The sequence below is a fragment of the Lonchura striata genome, chromosome 36, assembly GCF_050655825.1.
Source record: "Lonchura striata isolate lonStrDom1 chromosome 36, ASM5065582v1, whole genome shotgun sequence".
NCBI lineage: Eukaryota > Metazoa > Chordata > Aves > Passeriformes > Estrildidae > Lonchura > Lonchura striata.
Window position 1 is genome coordinate 1,092,345 of NC_140738.1, and position 6,141 is coordinate 1,098,485.

Below are 6,141 nucleotides of genomic sequence, written 5' to 3' on the forward strand. Positions count from 1 at the left end.
TTCCTCTGTGGTGAATTAGACAGATTTCTGAAGTTTATTCAAAGTGAATATACTGTATTGAAATGCAGAGAGAATTGTTTTGTCCTGTTAAGTTTTCTTTTCCTGTTTATTGATTGATATCAGCAATGTCCAATTGATATTGATCCCCAGCACCTTGTAATACAGTCTAAAAATATATGGAACCAAGGGGCCAGTGCTGCTCCTCGAGGACTTGTAGAATTAAGGGAACATATTTGACATCATGGTGGCCCTTGGGACCAAGAGGCCATTGTGACACTGTGGGACCAAGGAGAGCATTGCTGCCCTGCCAGACCTCATGGAACCAAGGATCCACTGTGACACTGCAGGGCCTTGGGGACCACGGTGACATTGTGACACTGCAGGGCCCAAGGATCCAAGGGACTTTGTGACACCAAGGGGTCCCATGGAAGCAAAGGGACATTGTGACACTGGGAGGCCTCATGGAATCATGGAGACCATTGGGACATTCTGGGGACTCATGGAACCATGGTGACACCAAGTTGTCTGGGAGTGCAGATCTGCTGGAGGGTAGGAGGGCTCTGCACAGGGCCCTGCACAGGCTGGATCCAGGAACCAAATCCAACAAGGTGAGGTTTAACAAGTCCAAGTGCCGGGTCCTGCACTTTGGCCACAACAACCCCTGCAGTGCTACAGGCTGGGGACAGAGGGGCTGGACAGCAGCCAGGCAGAAAGGGACCTGCAGGGACTGATGGACAGCAGGCTGGACATGAGCCAGCAGTGTGCCCAGGTGGCCAAGAAGGCCAATGGCTCCTGGCCTGGATCAGGAATGGTGTGGCCAGCAGGAGCAGAGCTGCTGTGCCAGCCCTGATCTACCCCAGCTCTGCACACAGACATTGCTGCTGCAGCTCCAGAGAAGGCAACAAAAGGGCATCTCTGAAGAAAACTCTGCTGGGAAATGCTTTAGTTCCTTTAAAGCTGCCGAGAGCACAGCCCCTAATTGACACAGTCTGTGACCACAGGGAAGGTGGAGTGAAACAAACTGAGAAATGGCTCAAACAATGACATTTCTTTGTGGATAATATTAATAAACCAAAACAAAGGAAAAATAAAACCCCCAAAATGAAATGAACAAGAAGTATCAAAGATGACTTTTATTACAAGCAATCTGCAGATACTGGGTAGCATTTTAATGTCCCTGAAAGCATCCAGTTATGAGTCTCTACACTGCAGCCTTGAGCTCCTGGTTCCTCAGACTGTAGATGAGGGGGTTCAGGGCTGGAGGCACCACCGAGTACAGAACTGACAGGGCCAGATCCAGGGATGTGGAGGAGATGGAGGGGGGCTTGAGATTGGGGGCTTGAGATTGGCAAATGCTGCAGTGCTGAGGAACAGGGAGACCACGGCCAGGTGAGGGAGGCAGGTGGAAAAGGCTTTGTGCTGTCCCTGCTCACAGGGGATCCTCAGCACAGCCCTGAATATCTGCACATAGGAGAAAACAATGAACACAAAACAACCAAATGCCAAGCAGGCACTAACAGCAAGAAGCCCAAGTTCCCTGAGGTAGGATTTGGAGCAGGAGAGATTGAGGATCTGTGGGATTTCACAGAAGAACTGGCCCAGGGCATTGCCATGGCACAGGGGCAGGGAAAATGTATTGGCTGTGTGCATGAGAGCATTGAGAAAGGCACTGGCCCAGGCAGCTGCTGCCATGTGGGCACAAGCTCTGCTGCCCAGGAGGGTCCCGTAGTGCAGGGGTTTGCAAATGGACACGTAGCGGTCGTAGCACATGATGGTAAGGAGAGAAAGCTCTGTTCCAAGGAAGAAGATAATCAGAAAAACCTGAGCAGCACATCCTGTGTAGGAGATGTTCCTGGTGTCCCAGAGGGAATTGTGCATGGCTTTGGGGACAGTGGTGCAGATGGAGCCCAGGTCGCTGAGGGCCAGGTTGAGCAGGAAGAAGAACATGGGCGTGTGCAGGTGGTGGCCGCAGGCTACGGCGCTGATGATGAGGCCGTTGCCCAGGAGGGCAGCCAGGGAGATGCCCAGGAAGAGGCAGAAGTGCAGGAGCTGCAGCTGCCGCGTGTCTGCCAGTGCCAGCAGGAGGAAGTGGCTGATGGAGCTGCTGTTGGACATTTGTGGTGCCTTGGCATGTGGATCTGTAATAAAAGTAATCATGGAATAGTTGCGTTTGGAGAGGACTTTAAATATCCCAGCACAGCTTGGGGGCACTTCCCCTCACTGCCTTCCCAGGGCTCTTCTGCCTGGAGCTGTCCCTGCCAGCAGCTGCTTCCCTGTGCCCAGGGCTGAGCCCTGCCAGAGCTGCCAGAGCCCAGCCCAGCTCTGGGGGCTCAGCTCTGCCCTGCAGACCCCTCCCAACCCTGGCACAGCCCAAGGGCAGCTCTGGGTCTGCAGGCTCTGATGGCAACATCAGAGCAACCCTGAGGAGGCTGGAAAAGCGACACTGATGCTGCCTCTAAGGGACCCTGTCCTGATTTCTGTTCACTGCCTGCTTTATTCAGATCTGAGAAAACAACTTTTCTTTTTCTCATTATGAACTGAGAGATGCATATCTATGGGGAATTCCCCATCCAGGCAACAAAGATCAGTACATAAAAAAGCAGAAATTTCGCATTTATGCAGTTCCTGCTATGCTGTGATCACTGTATAATCTATTTGGAAAATTTCTGGAGTTAAATGCCATGCTGGGAGCAGTCCTGAACAGTGCAGCATCCTGACCACACAACAAGGACACTTCCAAACCCAACCAGCTATCTCCTTCCACCCACATCTCATCCCCCAGCGCTGGGAGCAGCTCCAGGGCCGGCTGAGAGCTGTCCCTGGCAGGCAGCAGAGTCCCTGGCCCAGCACAGCGCCCTGGGCTGCAGGACCCTGCTCTGCAGGACAGCCCTGGGCACCCCTGGCTGCTCTGCACAGGAGATGAGCAGAGAATGCACTCACAGGATCTGTGGGCATTGGCATGTTCCAGCTTTAGGAGATCTCTCCAGGAGCTGCAGCTGCATTGTCCTGCAGCCAGAGGTTCCTGTGCCAAGGGCGGTCAGTGATTCTGCCCCAGGCACTTCTCAGCCCCTTCCCAGCCCTGACTGATTGAAGCTCTCTGTGCCTCTGTGCTGTGCCTGGGCTGGCTGCAGGCAGTGCCCCAGCCCTGCTGGGCTGGCAGAAGAGCTGCTCAGCAAGAGAAATGTGCTTTTGAAGCTCTGCTTGGTTACCAGGATCACCCTCTGTGCCAGGAGCCCGGCCCAGCTCAGCAGCACAGACACAGCACAAGGACTTTAATGACCCTCTGGGGCTTTGTGCTCAGGCCCTGAACATCAGGCCCTGAGAGGGAGCTGCAGAAACCTCTCCAGAACTCCAAGTCAGAATCCAACTCCAAAGTTTCTGGGACTTTTAATGGATCCCACTGAGGGACACGACTGAGAAAGTGTCCCCAGGCCCCAGGCAGAGCAGAGAACTGGAGGCACTGATGGCAGGTGGGGACAAAGAGAAGCCAAGTCTTGGTGCCCTGGCGCACAGCAGGGTCTGTGCCACCAAGGGCTGTGAGGAGACACCTTGTCCTGAGGCCCTGGGGCCTCCTGGCACAGCCCCAGCCAGGCTGGGCACTGTCAGCCCCTGCTCCTGCCCTCAGCATCCCCCCCATGCCCACATCCCAGTGGCCTCAAGGATCTGCTGGAAGGATTCCCTGGGGAGCCTTGGTCAGGAATGGCCCTGGGGGCTCCTTCATGCTCCCAGGGACTGCAGGTTTTTCAAAGGACTTTGGCTTTTGCTTTTGCCTTGGAGTCTCTGTGGGAGGTTTGTGCAATCATGGCCCCAATTATCTGCTTTAAGGAGTCCCTTGAGAGCTTGGCACTGACACTCATAGGAGCTCTTTAATGCTTTGAGATACTTAACTTTTGTAAGCTACTTTGGAATTTTCATTTCCAGACTGAGAAGTTTTTGTGCCATCCTGGCCTCCAGTTCTCTCCTCCAAGGAGTCCGTGAGGAGCCTGTGTTGGGGATGGACCTAAGTAAGTCCCATTAGTACCTCGTGACACTTTGGGTTTTTCCTCTTGATTTTAACTTCTGGAAGGTTTTTTGCAATCTCCTCTCAGGCCCTGAGGTTCCAAGGCTCAGCTCCAAGTGCACCACGGGGCTCATTAGTATCAAGCAAGTCCTGACAAACCACGCTTCTGCCTTGATTTGCCACTGTTGTAATGTAGTTCATCATGAACATTCCTTTACTGGTTTTGCTTCACCAATTTGAGATTTCTTGGCTAATGCATTGACTAGTGTAGTGGGTTCAGTGTTGGCTAATTATCAGAGCACACACTAGAATATACTTACTCAATTCCTGCTGTGAGGTAGGATTAGGAGAAAGGCAAAGGTCAAACTTTTAGAGTAAAAAGAAAAGTTTACTAACAGTAAATAAAAGAAGGAGCATTAAGGACCAGAACAAAACTTTCAGAACACTTCCTCTCTCCTGACAACCTGAAAATGTAAAGAGAAAAAACCAAATATTTTCAGTCAGTTTACCATCTCTAGAATTGTCTTTCTTCTGTTCACTTAGGTAGAGAAGTTCCTCTTGTTTATGTTATGGAGGCATCTCCACAAGAAAACAGTTATCGCATGGCTTTTAGCTTCCACAAATAGCAGCTGCTCAGAAAAATCTGCAATTGTGAAGTCCCTCCAATTTTCTCACAGGCTTTCTCACAGCTGTGTTTATGGGCCATGTCAGTTTATGGGGTATTAGTTTAAAGAAGAGCTGTTAAAAGCAAAAGTTCTCTCCTTCTATTTCTAAAATCATCTTCATCTCTGGGAACAGAGGTCTTCTTCTCTCCCTGAGGGCACAATGTCTCATTACTGTGCTCTCTTTCTCTGTTCAAACTTCTCGTGGGATCACAGCTACTGCAACATTTGCTTACTTTATCATGGAGGCCTTTGCTGAGCAAGTCATCTCCCCATAGTTTTCAATGCCTTATAGCCAAAAAGAGAGTCTGATGTATCAATGACATCCTTCTCCACAGCTTTAGCAGAGGATTTCAGCCCCAAGATCAAGGCATCTCCTCATCCCTCCCACCTGGGACTCAACTTGCTCTTCAGTGACCTCGGTGTGTTCATGTTGCTCCTCTGTGTGCCTGCCCTGTGTCCTTTTCTCTCACTGGAGGGAGGATGGCAGCACTGGAAGAGTCAATATCTCCCCTCGGCCTGCAGATGGTTCCATGAGCCCGGCTGGGATTGGTGGCCTATTCTAATTTTGGCCATGGTCCCTTGTACATGAAGACCAGTTCTTTTCCATAGGAATGAAGGAACAGAGCCCCACTATTTTATGGGCAGATGAGAGGTCACCACAAGAGGACAAGGCCAGCCAGAGCTGCCAGATTTTGTTCTAAGAGAGACCCTTGAATATCAGAAATTATTTTGGCAGAATGTCAGTTTTGGGAATTGGCATCTGAAAAGACAGATGTTTCTTTTCCATACAAAGGAGACCACAGAGACCCATTGCTCCAGGAGCTGATGAGAGGCAGCCCTTGGCATCCCAACATCAGCCAGACCTGTCAGGTGGCCCCTGGCAGGCCAAGCCAGCCAGACCTGGTCCCTGTTCCCTCACTTCCATGGAGCCCCACAGTGTCCCAATGGTCCCTGGCTTCCAGGAGGCCCTGAGGTGTCACAATGCCCCCTTGGTGACACCAGGCCCTGAAGGGTCGGAATGGTCTCCATGGTTCCATCAGGCCCCACAGAGTCATAATGGTCTCTGGGTTCATGAAGCCCCGTGGTGTCACCATGGCCCTTTGGTTCCATGGGCTCCAGTGGTGCCACAATGATCCCCTTGGTTCCATGAGGTGCCCACAGTGTCACAGTGATCTCCACGGGAAGGAAAGAACCGAGCCCCAGTGTGGCAGGGGCAGCCACCAGAGGCCAAGGCCAGACAGACTTGATGGTACTGGCAGACTTTTCCTTGGAGGAACCCTTGGATATACGGAATTTTAGAGGTGGAATCCCAATTTTGGCCATTTCCTGAATAGATAAGAAAGTCAGTTCCTTTCCATAGGAAGGAAAGCACAGAGCCCAAGCATTTCAAAGGCAGAAGAAGAAAGAGGTGACTCCTGGGAGGCTCAGACCTGTTTGTCCTGGCAGCTTTTGTCTTGGAGGAATTCTTGGATATAT

General features: G+C 51.5%; 1 pseudogene; it reads right to left on the reverse strand.

The window, feature by feature from the left end:
- Window positions 1–1,060: 1,060 nt before the first annotated feature.
- LOC146763995 (olfactory receptor 14A16-like) lies at window positions 1,061–2,244 on the reverse strand (annotated as a pseudogene).
- Window positions 2,245–6,141: the final 3,897 nt, after the last annotated feature.